Source organism: Acomys minous, assembly GCF_964271855.1.
Source record: "Acomys minous genome assembly, chromosome: 7".
In the NCBI taxonomy this organism is placed as follows: Eukaryota; Metazoa; Chordata; class Mammalia; order Rodentia; family Muridae; genus Acomys; species Acomys minous.
Genome location: NC_140488.1, coordinates 125898782 through 125917750, shown reverse-complemented (window position 1 = coordinate 125917750; position 18969 = coordinate 125898782). Strand labels below are relative to the sequence as shown.

General features: G+C 40.6%; 1 protein-coding gene across 13 annotated transcripts in view; it reads right to left on the bottom strand.

Annotated features, from left to right (window-relative positions):
* The window catches only part of ADGRG2 (adhesion G protein-coupled receptor G2), a 117390-nt gene extending 101688 nt beyond the window's left edge, over window positions 1-15702 (bottom strand). For 7 of the 13 annotated variants that reach the window (XM_084790650.1, XM_084790657.1, XM_084790659.1 and 4 more), the window contains exon 1: window positions 15361-15701. The gene's annotated coding sequence lies outside the window, so the exon portion shown is untranslated. Of the gene's footprint in view, window positions 1-15360 lie in introns of all 13 variants that reach the window. The other 6 variants (XM_084790654.1, XM_084790649.1, XM_084790652.1 and 3 more) reach the window with 1 other exon arrangement.
* Between the last annotated feature and the right edge of the window lie 3267 nt (window positions 15703-18969).

The following is an 18969-nucleotide window of genomic DNA, read 5'->3' as shown; positions in this document are numbered from 1 at the left end:
AGAAATAAAAAAGAAATTAATGACTTCCTAGAATTCGATGAAAATAAATCCACAACATACTCAAACTTATGAGACACAATGAAAGTGGTGCTGAGAGTAAAGTTCATTGCACTAAGTGCCCTCATAAAGAAATTGGAGCGATCTCATATTAGCAACTTAACAGCACACCTGAAAGCTCTAGAACAGAAAAAAAAGCAAACACACCCTATAGACAGCAAAAATTAATCAAACTGAGAGCTAAAATCAACAAAATAAAAACAAAAAGAATCATACAGACAATCAATGAAACAAAGAGTTGATTCTTTGAGAAAACCAACAAGATAGAGAAACCATTATCCAAACTAACTAAAAGATGAAGAGACAATATCAAAATTAACAAAATCAGAAACAAAAAGGAGGACTTAACAACAGACACCAAGGAAATCCAGAGAATTATATGGATATACTTTGAAAACCTGTACTCCAACACATTGGAAAATCTGAAAGAAATGGATAATTTTCTTGATACAAATCACTTACCAAAATTAAATCAAGGTCAAATAAAACTAAATAAACCCATAACCACTAAGGAAATAGAAACAGTCATTTAAAGTCTTCTAAACAAAAAATAAAACAAAACAAAACAATCAACAACAAATAGCTCAAGGCCAGCTGGCTTTAGCACTAGATTCTACCAGACTTTAAAAGAAGAGCTAATGCCAATACCACAATATCAAATTATTCCACAAAACAGAAAGAAAAGGAACATTGCCAAATTCATTTTGTGAGGCCATAGTCGCCCTGATACCCAAACCACACAAAGATTAAACAAGGAAAGAAATCAATTTCCATCATGAATGTTGATGCAAAATATTTAATAAAATAATTGCAAACTGAATCCAAGCACATATCAAAAACATTGTCCACCATGATCAAATAGGCTTCACCTCAGGGACGCAGGGATGGTTCAACAGATAAAAAATGTAATCCATCATATAAACAAATTGAAACAAAAAACCCCCACATGATCATCTCATTAGATGATGAAAAAGCCTTTAACAAAATTCAACACTTCTTCATGATAAAAGTCTTGGAGAGATGATGGATAATGGGAGCATGTCTAAACATAATAAAGGCAATTGACAGCAAGCATTTAGTCAACATCAAATTAAATGGAGAGAGAAAAAGCAATTACATTAAAACCAGGAACAAGACAAGGCTGTCCAATCTCTTCATATCTAACAGTACTTGAAGTTATAGCTGGAGCAGTAAGACAATTAAAAGAGATCAAGGGGATACAAATTGGAAAGGAAGAAGTCAAATTTAACACTACTTGCAGATGATATGATAATATACAAAAGCTACCCTAAAAATTCCACCAGAGAACACCTTCAGCAAAGTGGCTGGATACAAAGTTAATTAAACAAAATCAGTAGCCCTCCTATATACAAATAACAATCAGGATGAAAAAGAAATCAGGGAAACAATACCTTTCAAAATAACCACAAATAACATACAATATCTTGGATATATTAGGGAAACTCTAACTAAGCAAGTGAAGGACTTGTATGAAAAAAAATAAACCTCAAGTCTCTGAAGAAAGAAACTGAAGAAGATATCAGAAGATGGAAAGATCTTTCATGCTCATGGACCGGCAGGATTAACATAGTAAAAATGGTCATTTTACCAAAAGCAATCTATAGTTTTAGTGCAATCCCCATCACAATTCCAACACAATTCTTTACAGACCTTGAAAGAACAATTCTCAGCTTCATATGGAAAAATAAAAAAAGCTACCCATTCTGTACAATAGAAGAACATCTAGAGATATTGCCATTCCCAATTCCAAGCTATACTACAGAGCTATCACAATAACATTCACATGGTATTGGCATAAAAACAGACAGGTTGATCAATGGAATCAAATTGAAGACCCAGATGTAAATTCACACACCTATGGACTCCTGATTTCTTTTTCATAAAGAAACTAGAAATACACAACAGAAAAAAGACAGCATCTTCAACAAATGGTGATGGTTTAACTGATGTCAACATGTAGAAAAATATAAATAGCTCCATATTTATCACCTTGCACAAAACTAAAGTCCAAGTGGATTAAAGACCTCAACATAAAACCAGACGCACTAAATCTGTTAGAAGAAAAAATGGGGAAGAGCCTTGAACTCATTAGCACAGGAGACAACTTCCTGAACAGAACACCAATAGTACAGGCTCTAAGGTCAATGATTAATAAATGGGACCTCACGAAACTGAAAAGCTTCTGTCAAAAGGACAAAGCAGCAGCCTACAGAATGGAAAAAGATTTTCACCAACTCCATATCTGATATAGGGATAATATCCAAAATACATAAAGAACTCAAGAAGCTAGATATTAAAAAAATCAAATAAACCAATTAAAAGTGGGGTATAGATCTAAACAAAGAATTCTCAATAGAGGAATTACAAATGGCTGAGAAACATTTAAAGAAATGTTCAACATCCTTAGCCATCAGCAAAATGCAAATCAAAACTACTTTGAGATTCAATCTTACACCTGTCAGAATGGCTAAGATCAATAACACAAGTGACAGGTCATCCTAGAAAGGATGTGGAGTAAAGTGACTCCTTGTACAGCCACTAAGGAAACCAGTAAGGCAGTTCCTCAGAAAATTGGAAATCAATCTACCTCAAAACCAAGCTATACCACACTTGGACATATACCCAAAGGACACTTGCTCAACCATGTTCATTTCAGCTTTATTCATAATAGCCAGAAACTGGAAACAATCTAGATGTTCCTCAACAGGAGAATGGATAAAGAAACTGTGGTACATTTATATGATGGGGTATTACTTGGCTGTTTTAAAAAATGACATTACCATTAATGGTGTCAGGGGTTGTCGCTTTCCCATGGGGTGTGTTTCAGGTTGGGCCAGGCATTGGTTGATCATTCCCTCAATCTCTATATTTATCTTTATCTCTGTAGATCTTGTAGGCAGGGTAAATTTTGGGCTTTGTAGGCAGAGTGGTATGCCTCTTTCACCACTATAAATCCTGTCTGAATATAAGATGGCCTCCTCAGTCTTCTGTCCCATGCTGCTAGGAGGCTCAGCTAGAGACATCCCTATATCCTCCCTGTAGCTCACCCTGTTGCAGGTTTTCAGCTTGTCTCAGTGATATGACCCCCTCCGCCTTCAGTTTCCCTTTTCTCTCCAGGGCCTCAAACTTCTCCTTCTCACACTCCCCACATCTGATTGCCCCACCTTGTTTCCCTCCCCACATCCTTTCCTATTCAGGTCCCTCTCTACTTCCTCTTCCACCAAGTTTACAGGCAGGAGCCTAACTTAACCATTTTCTGAGAGCCCCACCTCCCGGCAGCTGATCAAATCAGATGCTGAGACTCACAGCCAGGCATTAGGCAGAGCTGGGGAGTCCCGTGGAAGAGTGGGAGTGAAGAATAGAAAGACCCAGAGGGGACAAGAACACTGCAAGAAGACCAACAGAGTCAACTGATCTAGACCCATGGAGGCCTTACAGAGATGGAAGAACCAACCAAAGACCATGCACGGACCAGACCTAGGCCCCCTACCCATATGTAACCAATGGGCATTTTGATCTTCATGTGGGTCCCCTAGTAAGTTGAGTGGGTGCTATCTATGACTCTGTTGCTTGCTTTTGATCACTTTGCCCTAACTGGGCTGCCTTGCCTGGCCTCAGCGGATGAAGAGGAGCTCAGTCTTGATGTGCTGGGGTGTGTTGGTTGGGGGCCTCCCCTTTTCTGAGGACAAAGGGGGGGAGAGAAAGAAGAGGGAGGGAAGGACCAGGAGGAGAGGAGGGAGGGGTCTACAATAGGGATGTAAAGTGAATACATAAATTAAAAGTCAACTTTTAAAATTTACATCATGGAATTTGCAGACAAATGGATTGAACTAGAAAAAAATCATCCTGAGTGAGGTAACCCAGACCCAGAAAGAAAAATATGTTATATATTCACTTATAAGTGGATATTAGTTGCAAAGTAAACAACAACCAAGCTACAATCCCAAGCTAAGTCAGAAAGGTTAGTTAAAAAGGAGGAGAATAGATTTTGCAATGGACTGGGTACAGATGTGGAAGAGAGCAGGAAATATAGGGTTTTTGGAAGAGATTGAATGGATGGAGATAGTGTAGGGAGAGATGTTTGGACTTGTTGGTCATTTGGAGGTAGTGTGGAAACCTACTGCAGCAGTGGAAACTTCCTAGAATCTCTGAAAATGATTCTAATGAGGATTTCCAGTAATGGCGATACAGAGTCTCAACTGGCCATCTCTTGAAGCTAGGCAAGGCTCGAGTGGAAGGCCTGGTTGCATTAAATTGAATTGTTGGCCAAAGGTTCCCATTGAAATCTCCAAACAACCCTGGTTGATACTAAGACAAAGGGTTGATCTCAGCAAGCTGATAGCAGGGCCCCATTGCTGAGGACAACATCCACATAACTCATTGAACATGGAGAAGTTGAGGTGATGCCTACATGGAACCTTCATCCCTATGCTCCAGTCTCTTTGGTGTGGAAAGGTACACTGTAGGCTACTGAAAGAAAAACATAAACACTGGCCTAGCTACAAAACCTTTGACTTACAATCTGTCCTGTGTGCAGGATATGCTGAGCCATGGTGGCACAGAACTCATGGAGTAGCCAATCAATGTTTGATTTGACATAAGGTCCACTCTACAGGAAGGAACCCATACCTGACACTGTTTGGTTAACTAGAGATTATTTAGCTAGCCTAGAAACATAGGATAAAACCAAACACAACTATTCCCAAGAAAAAGTAACAATAAAATAACTGCTAATGATATTCTGCTATACTCATAGATCACTGCCTTATCCAGTCATCATCAGAGAGGCTTTCTCTGACAGTATATGGGAACAGATGCAGAGACCCACAGCCAGACATTATTCAATGGGAGGTTTCCATCAAATTCCTCCTTTCTGAGATCAGGGAATCCTGTAGAAGAGGATGCAGAAAGATTTTAAGAGCCAGAGAGGAGCACACCAGTAGAACATGGTCCCCTGAGTCAATTAATCAGGGTGCATATGAGCTCACAGTGACTGAAGAAGCAATCATAGGGGTCACTGGAGTCTACACTAGGTCATTTAAATAAATATTATGACTATTAGCTTAGTATTGTTATGGGACTGTGTGAACAAGCAGGTCTTTGACTTTTGTACCTCCTATTGAGGTTTTTTTTTTCCCTTCTATTGGGTTGTCATGTCCAACTTTGATATAAAAGTTTTTGTTTCATCTTATTATATTTTATTTTGTCATGTATGCTTGTTATCTCTTAGATATCTGTCTTCATCTAATCAGAAACAGAAAGGGAGTGGGTCCAGATCAGACTGACATATGGACAAATTGGGATGAGCAGAGGGAGGGGAAACTGTAATCACAATATATATTGTACGAAAAAAAAAGAATCTATTTTCAATTTTTTTAAAAGGGAAAAAAGAAATTCTCTTCAAAGTCAAGCTCTTCAATCTCAAGTTTTGGAGGTGACGGCTGTATTTGACAATTTAGAGTTCATCAGGGACTGAGGACAGCCTCATAATCCCAATTGGGTCAGATGACAGAAAAATGTAGAGCAGTTTGGTTTAAGCATCCTTTGAAGAATTCCTCTGAGAATGACCAGATGGAGAGGGGATGTAGAGCTATGGGAGGGAGTAGATATTAGAAGAAGCTTATAGGAATGGTCCAGAAAAAGGGTTCATTAGAGAGAGTCAAAAAGAACAAATAACTAAGCCTAAGAGTGTAACTCAGTAGTAGAACATTTGCCTAACATATACAAAGGACTATGTTCAAGCCGCAGTACCAGGAAAAAAAGTTCCATCTCAATTGGGTAAACAAACTAAGTATGTATATTAATAAATTATAAACCATTAATAACATAGAAATTCATGAGTTTCTATCAATAATAAATAAATGAATATATAAATAAATAAATAGGGGAGACAGTATGGCTCTTGCTGAGACTAACTACAGTTAGAAAAATCATTATTTTCAAACATCACATTAAAGATTGATCAGGCAAAAATCATCACTAAAGCTAGAGGGAATTATTAGTGAGGAGCGGAATATTTGTGTCTTCCCAAAGCTTGCTAATTTTAAAGGAAAAAACAGTAACTGTGGCTTTCCAGTGAGAAAATGATACAACACCTTCATCAGGTAGTCACAATTATCATCACCAATATCTCACCAACAAGCAGGAGATGAGCATCACATCATGATGCCATGATGTCATGCTCTAAGAAGGACACATCAATTTCTGTGCAATATTCCATCCCAAATGTATAACCTAAATCTGGTCACAAGAAACTCGAGACAAGCACAAATGAGGACTCCACAGCTCAGAGGTCGAGGAGAGGGGAATAGGGAAGAAGTGGGAGGGAGGGTAGGAACCAGAAGATAAGAGTGAAGGGATTTCAATCAAGATGTAATGTAAATAAATTATAATTTTAAAATATGGAGCTAGGGAGATAGCTCAATTAGAGAGTGCTTGCCTAGCATGCACAACTCCCTGGGTTCAATACCCAACCCTGGATAAACCAGATCTGCTACTGGCACACGCCTGTAATCTCAACACTTAGGGAATGAAGGTAGAAAAATAAAAAAGTCAAGGTCATCTTTAGCAATATCATGAGTTCTGGGCCAGTCAGATATACATGTGACTCATATACAAGCAAATAAATGAATGAGAGGGAGTAGTCTCTGTATTCATCAGAAGTATCAATACCTTTTTTTTTCTGAGGGAGGGGTTTGGTTTTTCAAGACAGGGTTTCTCTGTGTAGCCTTGGCTGTCCTGGACTCACTTTGTAGACCAGGCTGGCCTCGAACTCACAGCGATCCACCAGCCTCTGCCTCCTGAGTGCTGGGATTAAAGGCGTGTGCCACCACGCCCGGCTTCAATGTCTTTTAAAAGATATGAAAAAGTTGATTGTGATAGCACACATGACACTTGGGAGGCAAATCTCTGTTAGTTCCAGGCCATCCATGTCTACTCTGTCTTTCAAAAAGGAAGAAAGGCGGGTGGGGGTGGGGGGTGGGGAAGTCATAGAGAACAAAAGGGAGGAAAGGAGAGACCAGAAAAATAACTCAGACTAAAAAAAAAAAAAAAAAAAAAAGACTAAGAGATAGTACAAGTAAATGCAACAGCCGTCCTAAACTGGATCCTGTACTAGAAGAAAGCAGTGCTGTAAAGGCCTTTATTAAGTCTAGTGTTAAAATTGGAAAAATAGTAGATTAGATAGTAGTATCTTATCAATGTTAAATTTACTGACTTGATAACAGCACTGTGGTAATATAAGGGACTGTTCTTATTGCTCAGGAACACTTAAATATTTGAGAGTAAAGGGCCACAAAGTCTGTAACATTTTTTCTAGTGGTTCAGAAATAAAAGTATGTGCAGGGCTAAGGGTGCAAAAGATAAGAGAAATGGGGTAAAATGTTAGAGTGCTTGCCTAGCATGCACACTAGCATTCTTTTTCCTGTTTTCAGTTTTTACAATTTGCATGTTAAGTTATTTATAAGTAAGAAATTGGGGTGGAGGGAATGCATTCTTGGAGAGACAGAGAGAAGCAGCAGTCCAGAGCCCAGAAAAGACATTGCTGTAATGCAATGGGGACATCTCATCCACAGTTTCTCAGTAACAGTGGGAAGTGTTGTGAGTACTTCTGCAAATATGAGTGTGTCAGGACTTTTAGATGGTACAGATATGAAGAGATTCCTGTGTAATGAGCTCAAGCCAAGTGCAAAGGAAAGAAAAGAAAGGGCAAAGCAGTCCTCTGGAGGACTGGGAGGCAAACCCCATGCATATGAAGAACTAACTGCTAAGGTCAAAATTGGCCCCAGACATTGCTATTCAGTTTTTAAACTCCTCACATGAGTTTAATGGACAGCAGCTTTCAGAAGTTCTGTGCTAAAGTGAAGTTTCTCTATCCCACTATTATTGACACCTGGGCAGGGGACTTTCTTTATGAAGATTACCTGTTCAGCAGCACCTATGGTTTCTGGTATAGTATGTTCAGCAGCACCTATGGTTTCTGGTATAGTATGTTCAGCAGCACCTATGGTTTGTGGTATACTATGTTCAGCAGCACCTATGGTTTCTGGTATAGTATGTTCAGTGGCACCTATGGTTTCTACTTACTAGATGCCAGTTAGGATAACACAAATGTCTCCAGACATTGCCAGAAATCACTCCAAGTTGAGAATCCTTACGTTCAGAGAACAAAAAGGCATAGCTATAAATAACTATAATTAAAGGGCGGAAATTGTTCTCATTTTCCAACACGGGTTCCAGGGATTGAACTGAGGCCACCAGCCTTGCCCACCAAACACCTTGACTTGCTGAAAACTCTTGCTTCTGCTAGGAGTGTTGTTAAACACCCAAGCTTCAGAATCAAAGGCCAGCTCTGCTACTTGTCTTCTGTATGGCTATAGGCAAGGTACCGAAATTCTCTGGGCCTTGGTTTCCTCTTCTGCAAAGAAATAAGACTTGACTCTAGTGGTTAGGAATATTAAATGAGATCACACAAACAAAGCAGGAGTGTACCCCACTGGGCAATTAGCAGCTAGCAGCTATCATTATCACTATCACAGAGGCAGAAATGCAGTGACTACCAGAGGGTGTCTGCTAGTTAATGAACTGCTTCCTCTAGAGCAGTGGTCCTCAACCTTCCTAACTCTGTAGTCTTTAATAGAGTCCCTCATGTTGTAGGGACCCCCAGCCATATTATTATTTTGTTATTATTTTATAACTGTAATTTTGCTACTGTTATAAATCGTACCTATCTGATATGCAGGATATCTGATATGCAGCCTCTGGGGCTGGTTGCAACTTTGAAGTTGAGAACCTCAAGTTGAATGCCCTAGAGTACACTCAATACTTAACCTAAAAATTCCACATTACCTTTGCTCAGAAAGGTATAGAATATTGAATTTCTCTTATGATCTGTATTTGCTTTCTGATAAATCCTAGGCATGATACTGAGCAGCCTGTGTGCAGCCATTCAGCATTCAACACATATTTTGTGAGGACCTCCTATGGCCCACTAGTACTCTAGATCTTGACCACAGTGAGAAAAAGATACAAAGTTCTTGCCCTTTGGGTATTTATAGTCTATCAAGGGGGAAAATGTGAACTCAGTAGACAAACTGATTTAATAATAGAGCTGCAGGTAATAAATAATATTATCACTAAAAGTCAAAATGGGATAAGAGCAAAGACTTCTCCAGTGTTAGGCAAGAGTGATGTTTAGAAGGAGGGTTTGGGAGCACACTAGTGAAACTAGGAAACAAGCAATGGGACTATGTGGTGAAATGGTGTTTCAGGCAGGAAGCACAGCACATGCAGAAGCTGGCAGGCAGGCAAATGTGTAGTTTAGATGAGAAACAGTATGGGAGGCTGGAGAAGCAGACAGATAAAGAAGGAAGGCTACAGTGGGCATCTAGATATTGATCCTAACTGTGGTAGGAGGTTGCAAGAACATTTTGTGCTATGGAATTATAAGACTGCCTTTTCTGGCTAGTCTGCGGGATGAAGGATGAAGTCTGGTTTAACAGTTACAAGATTAGAGAGAAAAATGGGTAGTTATCTCTGGATAGCTCACATTGTATCAGAGCATGAGTTAATAGAAAAATGAATGTGTCATGGATACAAACCAGCAGGACCCATGGAATGCTGAAACATTTTAAATTAAATCTAAATTTTTTCTTTATTATTATTTTGTGTATGATGTGAGGGGGGAGTGAGAGAGAGAGATATACAGAGAGAGACAGAGAAAGATTGAGAGGGAACGAATGTGTTCATGTGTGAGATGCACATGTTGTGGAGGTCAGAGGATAAATGCCTGGAGTGCATTCTCTCCTTCCATGGTGGGTTCTGGGAATTGAATTAAGGTCATCAGGCTTGTATGGCAATCACTTATACTTGCTGGGAAATCTTGCTGGCCCTGCACAGCTTTAGAGAGCAGTACTTCACAAACTGTGCCAGGACATCATATGAAAGCATGATCAAAACAACTTAGAAGATCATCATCGTGTTGAAATGAAAGAGGACAGATGGGAGAGTATGGAAAATATCAGAATACAATAGATATACTTTGAGATATTTTTGTTTAGTTTATATACATACGTGCTTGAACAGGATTGAAATATAAAATACATTTTCACTGAAAATTGTGCCCAAGAAAGTTTGAAGAATACTACAAAGCTATTGTATTCATACATGTATATGGTAAATACAGCCCCTTTGTTTCCTCCCTCCTACACTGTCCTTAGCATACATCCATGAGAACATTATTAAAATTCTCCATAGGTGTTTCTTTGTAATTTATCTAAATAAAGCCATTTGCTTTAATTATATATGAACTTCTCCAAGAAAATCAATATTAAACCCTTAAAGCCAGAAAGACTAACTGGCCACAAACCTGTTAGGTCTTCAGCGAATAATATAATCCCAAGCACAAGAAAAATTCAAATTAAACTTCAGACTTTTAAAAAGCTAAAAATGTTAAGAATTGTTCCAAAGATAAGAGTAGCCACCTGAACTTTACAACAAAAAGCACATTTAGAATACTTTCCACTCAAGTCAAAACCGGCTACCCAACATTATTCTGGAAGGGACACAGGCCACTAAGACAGAATAAAATGAGGTAAAAACATCAGGGAGAGATCCCTCTACTTTTGCTATTCAAAGACAATTTGATGGTGTACCTTGAAAAATCTAGAAAAAGCAACCAAAAGCTATTAATACATTGCAGCAAGATGGCCTGAGTATAAGATGCATCTCCATAAAAATAAATAAATAGCCTTACTACTCAACAGTATAGAAGTTAGGAGCTGAAATAGGGCTGGATGGGAGCAGGGGCACAATTGCTAAAACCAACAGATATTACATACCAAAAGGCAATCTAGAAACTTACCTAAAGAATGCACAAGACAGTTGAGGCCACTGTGCAGTTAGTAGAATGTTTGCATATCATGTGAGAAGCTGTTCAGTTGAGAGGCTGGGTTCTGCTCCCAGCACCATTATAAGCTTATAATCTCAACACTTGGGAGGTGGAGGCAGGAGGATTAGAAAGTCAAGATACTTAGTTCAAGTTTGGGGACAGCCTTGGAAACATGAGACTCGATCTCAAAAGAAAAAAAAAGACCCACAGTATTGTATTAGTATAAGAGAGTCACATCCATAAATGGAACACAATAAGGGAGAGAAAATAAACCCACATATGTAGCCCATTTGTAACAAAGGAGTCAAGAGGATATAATGGAGAGGGAGGAGGTCCTTTTTAACTAATGATGTTGGAACTGAATTTTTATATGTAAAAAGCAAACCTACATTATTTCACATAGAATTAGCTTGCAATGAAGTTATATACATATATATGAGAGAGAAATGGGGAGGGAGGGAGGGAGGGAGGGAGGGAGGGAGAGGGGGCGTGGGTATCAAGCAACAATAAAATATGTAGGAGAAAACACAGGAGAAAATCTTAATCATAGGTAAGTAAATATTATTAGGCTGGTTACTAAATTATTATCCATAAAAAGAGCTTAAGGAATTAATTAGACTTTATCAAAATTAAAAAGGCCTGCTCTACAAAGTAATGATTTTTTTCCTAGTGATTTTTAGGAAAATTAAAAGGTAGACCACAGATTGAATGGAGTTAATTGTCACATATATGTCTGGCAGAGAAATTGTACCTTATTATTTGAAGAACCCATGCTTTAAAACCAAACACTCTGAGGGGATAAAAAGAACAGACACTTCCATGATTTATGCCCATGACCAAAAATAAAGCTAAGCAAACTAAAGCCACGAGTAAATGTCATTACAGATCCATGAAAATGGCTAAAAACAAAAATAAAAACCATCCAAGCTATACATGAAAGTAGTTTTCTAGTGTTTTTGTCATAAGTATACAATGACATTGCTAGTAGGCGGTGATGTATATTCTCTCTCTCATTCTCTCTCTCTCTCTCTCTCTCTCTCTCTCTCTCTCTCTCTCTCTCTCTCTGTGTGTGTGTGTGTGTGTGTGTGTGTGTGTGTGTGTGTGTGTGTTCAGTAATGACTAGGAAAGACATAGTGATGTATTCAAAAAACATCATAAGTAAAATAAGATGGAACAACCCAGCTGTTTCTCTGAGAGGCAAAACAAAATAAAAACAGGACCAATGGCAAACCCGTATAATTGGTAATGGCTTCAATAGTGGTGCTTTCAATGTACAATTAGAAAGTGAACACCAACAAAATTATAAAATAAAATAAGCCAATAATACCAAGTACGAAGCACCTGAATTTCTCATTCATCAATGGCAAGAAGGCAAAACTGGACAACCAAATCTGGGATGGAAGTGAGTGGCAGAGCACTGGTTTAGCATGTCTAATCCCAAGTATCACAAAACAAACAAACAAATAAAATGGTATAACCACTCTGGAAAAGGTAAACAGGTTTTTAAAAATAAAGTTAATTTGCCATTCAAAACAACAACCTTATTTTTAAATATTAAACTGAGTGAAATGAAAATATATGTTCATGCAAAATGCTATCTGTAAATGCTTCAGTGGGTAAAGTGTGGAATGCTACTCAGAAATAAAAGGGATAATGGGAATACTCACCAACATAGATAATATCTCAAGCGTATTGTCTTAGGTAACAGAACCTAGACTCAGAAGGCTACATAGCACATGATTTCATTCATGGGCCAGTGTGTAAGAGACAAAATTATCAGGTGAGAGAGATTGAATACACAGAATCAATAGAGATGCTTTGGAGGTGATGGAGTTCTATATTTTCATATGGTGGTAGTTAAATGATATGTGTCTTTAGAATCTTACACTAAATAGGTGATTTTTTGGTAAATAAATTATGCTTCAATTTTAAAAACACAAAATAGGCTCAAGAATTAAATGCATTTATAAAATGGAAGTGTTTACGAAACTAATTTAGAGGATTTATTTTATGATTATTTTCCCCAAATGTTTGAACTACACCACCTCCCTCCAGGCCTGGGAGTAAGTTCTACACAGATTAAATATCTATGTGTTTTTGAAACCATAAACATTTAAAAAGAACATTTGCTCTTGACATAAGTACCTTTTCCAGGCTTTTACTGAAGTCAGGCATATGTCATGATGCCTCACCTCCCAGACTCCCTAAAATGACTGCACCAGACACGGAAAAATCGGCTTCTCTTGCTGGCTTTCCACAACACCTGAGCAAACTTACGTTGCCATTTCTGGAAAGTGCCTCATGGTACCAAAAACAGCAGATTTCCTGGCCAAACCCACCAATGAAATTCCATTTCTCAGACTTTTTCTCCCTCTGCTGAGCAGGCCCATATCCACGAGTAGAGTTGCATTTTTTTCCCCTTTTCTGAATTTCTAACTTTTTTTTTCTCTAGAAAAGTACACACACCTGTAGTGTGCAGGGTTTGGGGCAAGAATGATTCACACACAGAACGCTGGTGCTGACCCTGCATTTCCTCAGTGTCTTGTTGTATTCCCCCATTTAATGAAAGTCACCTTGCAGGGATGTGGGAATCTGATCAGGGCTGGCATAGTGCTGAGGCATGGAAAACAATACCCCTGAATAGCTACAAAATTTGGCTGCTTTTTCTCTTCTAGCTTTGCATTTGACCCATACAAGCAGCCAAATGAAGCGATGTCCAACTCATTCTAGACTTCACCGAAGTAAAATCTTATGAGCCACTGAAGACTCCCCAAATAATGTGGAAATAACACACACTCTTCCAGTTGACTTTCAGATAATTTTTGACACCAAACTTAATTGTGTTATTATTAGCAAACTTAAAAATGGGTTTTGGTTTTTTAAGACAGAGTCTCATGTAGTCAAAGCTGACCTTGAATTCCTGATCCTCCTGCCTCTACTTCCCCAGGGCTGGGATTATAGATGGCTGCCACCATGCCCAGATATAATTAAATTCCTCTAAAAATAACAATGCCCTTAATGCATCATTAATCATTAATATTAATAACAAATAAAAGCAGCAAATTCTGCCATACCCTGCACGACCTGGGTTCCATAACCAAAAGCTTACTTAAGATAGCTAAGGAGAAGTTCAGAAATATGAGACTAACTGCAGAAGCTAACCTAATAATCCCACCAAGCTGAACCCTAATCATAACAAACCCGGTGCCACTACAAGACGGGATCAACTACAAAATTTGTAGAACAGATAAAACAGAATGAAAACTGGAGATCCTTTGGTTTAAAATATACATATAATGAGTTTTCACAGCATTAAACCAAGTGCAGGTAGCAAGCCCATGAAGCCAGTTGGCTTTATTATTAGAACCTCTCGTGGCTGGAATGTTGGTAAGAAAAGCAACACATTTCACTATTAAATGAGAAGCAACTGATTAATCTGTTTTAATGCGTGTGTCTGGGTTAGAAAGTCTTAGGATTTTGTCTTGTCTCCTGACCTCCCACTTACTAAGCTTTTCAGCCTGTTGGACAAAAAGTAGTTTTGTAGAGTCTGCCACAGAGTGTGGTCCATGAGGCAGCATATCCTCTGAGAGCTGGGACAGCAATGCAGACTCTTGGGTCCCACCCCAGACCTACTGAATCAGAACCTCATTTTAACACGCTCCCCAGGGGATTCAAACATTTGTGCCAGACCAGACTAGAAGTGTTTCTGTAGAGGCAGCCATGGGAGACTTCAGTGTCAAGCTTCCTGTGTCTCATGTGAGGCTGATCAGCTCTCTTTCTTCCCCTCACTTTGTATGTGGTTCTGGAATTCTGAAACCCAAGCTCAGGTGAAAACGTGAGTACCCCAAGATGGCTAGCCTCTTTTCAGATGATGACAATCCCTTGACTCTGGAAGGCTAGTCCATCCCTTGCTTCTGGGGCCACCTGCTTTGGATCCTGCCTGTTGGTGCTGTTCATACTGGGTCCTAAACGCGCCTACAACCCTTCTGTATCTTCGCATCCATTTGGAAGACGCAGTAAACGGTGTCCCAGGGAGTTGTGCATCAGCAGACCGCCCTCTGGAGTAACACTTCTAGTTCCTTTGCCCACAACAGTAGGGAGGATCTGAGATCATTTAAAACTTTGCGATTCGCAGGTTCGCCCTCAGGAATAGCTTTATCCCTTTCCCACAACATGCACTTTTCAACTATGGGAGTAGCCAGGCTCCATGCTTTGCCTCTGCCTTTCAAGAGGGCCCAGGAGCTCCAGCTCAGAGCCGCCAAGCCAGCGAGCCACACCTTCACCCTCCTCCTGGTCATCCAGCTCGTCTGGCCCATTGCCTGTCGCTGGCTTATCAGTTTAGGTCTTAGGACCCCGAGGGGTTCAGTTCCCTTCTCTTGGCGCCACACACTTACCTGTGGGTCCCAGCGACCGGCTGGCTGCTGGCGCCCTCGCGCCCTCCTTTTCCCCTTTCCGTCGAGCCGCGTCCCTCCTCCTCCCTCCCGCGGGCTGGGCGCCGCCCCCGCCGTTCCCGGACCACTCGCCCGCCCGCTCTTCTGCTGCCTAGCCTGGCGTGGCGCGGCGGGCACTCGGCGTGGCGTGGCTGGGCGTGGAGGTGGGGAGCGGGCGGGGCGCTGACACCGGGAAGCAGCAGCCCCCGCAGGAAGCTTCAGTCCAGGCAGCGGGGAACCCCTCGGACCTGGGCTGCTAGCCTGGCACACTTGCCGACTCCAGCCACCACCCAGTGGCTCACCTTTAGGGGTCTCCTTGTTCCCCGAAGGTCCGGTCCTGCAACTTTGAGCGTTGCGCGCTCATAATAAGTGGGAACCCTTGGCCTCTGCCAAAATATTCCTGAATGCAGAAACCAGACCTCCCCAGAGGGGCAGGGTGGGGATTGGAGACAATGGTAAAAGAGAAACATCCTGGGAAAAGACTGCGCGCTCAGTGGTTTTTGAAACTAAGCAGTTCACGGGGTAGCTAGAAACTAGGGTTCCTCGTCGTTCCTGTCTGCTGGGGGAGGGGGCCGCAACACTAGGGGCGATGTGGCATATAGGACATTGTCTTGGCTTCCTGTGCCTTTTCCCACTGTCAGCATCTCCACCTTCATAGAATAAAAAGATCTGAAAAACACAGATCCCTTAAGCAACTTGTCAAAGTACCCCCACTTAACAGACAGAATTCTGGAGCATGGCTTCCACCATATTGGGTCTCAGGTAGAGACCAGGAGAAAATGTCAGTGCTCTGAATACCCTTTCTGTCTCCTTTGAGGCAAGCTATGCCTACAGCTGCAAAGTGGTTTACAATATGAACAACGCACAGTTCTGCTTTCTTAAAATTTGCAGGGGAATAAAGCATTGTTTTCTTTATACCCAAAATGGGCCTTCAAATTGTACTCACAATCCTGGAGATGTGATACTATCAAAGGGCAGATCTGCAGAGCAGGGAGGCTGACTCTGCCACATTAGCCACTTTGAGGTTCAAAGTATATATTCTGCCTGGTAGGATTGAATTTGTTTTGCAAACACCAGGTTATTAGCATTCACAACACCTTAGCTGGAGAAATGAATGGGTAATGTTTTCAGAGAGTCTTTGACTGGTTGGATTAAGGGAGAATTGATGGAGAGCAGGAGGCTCATCCGGGTTACATAACAAGCTAGAAGTTGTGGCTGGAAGTGGGAAGTGTGTTTAATAAACAGATTGTATGTCATCCCGAAGGGTTAAATTGGTTCTGTTTGGCTTACATGTTTGCCTTATTATAACGCGTACTTCATACTGTACGCAAGAATTCTTATACAAAGCTAGTTGGATGTAAATTGCTTCTAGTACTTTGGGACTCTGGCAGAATGTATCTAAACTGAGTACCACTATTCTATGATGAGTAATTTGCCTTCTAGGTGCAGCCACAACAGAAGTGAGTTGCATGTTTCCCAAAGAAGAAGAGTTAGGATACCACACCACAGTATGGTAGCAGGATCCAGAGGGTCCTAGAAACCTACAAGTAGAACATTATGATAGGAAGATTTGGGCACAGGGGTCCCGCTCAAACTAAGGCACCAGCCAAGGACAATACAGGCGGTAAACTTTAAACCCCTACCCAGATCTAGCATGGTTAGAACATTCTCCACAGTTGTGTGGAGAGTGGGATATGACTTTCACACGTACTCTGGTGCCTCATATTTGACTACGTCCCCTGGAGGGGGAGACCTGGTGGCACTCAGAGGAAGGACAGCAGGTTACCGAGAAGAGACTATGAGCATATACAGGGGGAGGTAATCCCCCTCAGGAACAGTCATAGGGGAGGGGAATAAGGGGAAAATGGGAGGGAGGGAAGAATGGGAGGATACAAGGGATGGGATAACCATTGAGATGTAACAAGAATAAATTAATAAAGAAAAAAAAGTGTGACTTAAAAAAAAAAAAAGAAAATGCCCAAATGCTTATTGGCCACAGAACAGATTGGTAGTATAATTCAAGCTATCCTGGAAACTGCAGCAGGAGGATAGTGAATTCAAGGCAAGGCCAAAGCCAATCTGGGCGACTTAGTGAGAGTCTCCTCTAAAGAAAAAGTTAAAAGAGGGCTGAAGATGTGGCCTAGTGGTGTTAGCACTTGCCTAGTATGTGTGAGGACTTAAATTTAGTCTCCACCACTGAAAAGAAAGACAGAAGGCTAAAATGTGGTGGGGGTGGTATCACCACAAACTAGGACACCAGGCTGCCAATGAGAATGTATGAACCACTGCTGGGCTGGGCATGGATGGAACTAATAAAGAATTGGGGTGAAGGAAGTCAAACAGCCATACGTTTTGGTTCTGTTCACCACTAATGTGTGCTGTCAGGAGTCAGGCTAGTGGTCACTGGTGAGCTAGAGGGGAGTTTCCAGCAGAGACTAAGAAGGATTGTCAGGGTACAGATATTTATTGATCTTGACCTGGATTTAGTTGTTACATGAAAACTCGTTGAACTGCTCACCTATGGTATGAACACTTACTGGATACAGGCGTCACTTCAATAAAAAGTTAAAATATAGGTTTCTCACATTTAAACATGCTTGCATTGTTAAAAGAAATATACCAGAATAAGTATGCTTTCACTTTAAACAAATTACTGTTTAAAAAAAAAAAGCCCCACACACTTTAAGGAAATATGCCTCAAAAACAAACATGAGTCAGTCCTTACCCTAAAATTAAAAATTCATCTTTTGATCCACTTCCAGCCACTTGCATTCTCTTCTTGACTCACTGATCAACATAACTGTGACAGCACCTAAGGAAGTGGAAAGTGGCAAGGACCTGACCATGCCAGCCAGGGGCAGGCAGCTCTGCCTTCTCCAGGAAGGAGCTCTGACCACCTCCGTCCTACTCAGGTACTGTCTGATGACATAAAGGAAAACTGTGGGTGGTCAAAATTCCTGGTTAAATATTTATCCAAAGTAGCCAGAGAGTAGGCAACACTGATAAACATTCTTTGAGCTGGTAGCAGAGCTTAATCACCAGGCCTAGGACAGTGAACAGACATGGCAGAGACTGAGGACAAGAGTAGGTAACCTTTTATCCTCTCACTGGAGGACCCTGTAGTGTTAGTTTGGGTCAAAAGAGGTGGCATAGGAGGACAGCACTCTACTGTACTCCTTAGAACGTTAAATGTAATTGGCCTGTGTCCATATAGTGCATAGACATAACATATGATGCTCTGAAATAAATTCATTATTTCCCAAAGGCAGAAGAGCATGCCAGTGGGGTCCAGGCACAAGTGAAGACGGTGGGCTCATGATGTAGAATATAAACAATTGAAATGAGCAACTAATAATTTTATACCTTCACATGTTTTATGGATTCACGGAATCCCCAAGACAACTCACAGTGAGATGTATAGGTGGAAAAAAGAAAACCAGGTAAAAAAGATACTGAATAGCTTCTCTCAACATCAATGGCTAGTAAGTGATAGAGGCCAGACTGTCATCAGTAGAGTATAACTCTTGGAGTTCTGTGTTCTTAACCTGCATGGGAAAGAGAACAAAAGCATAG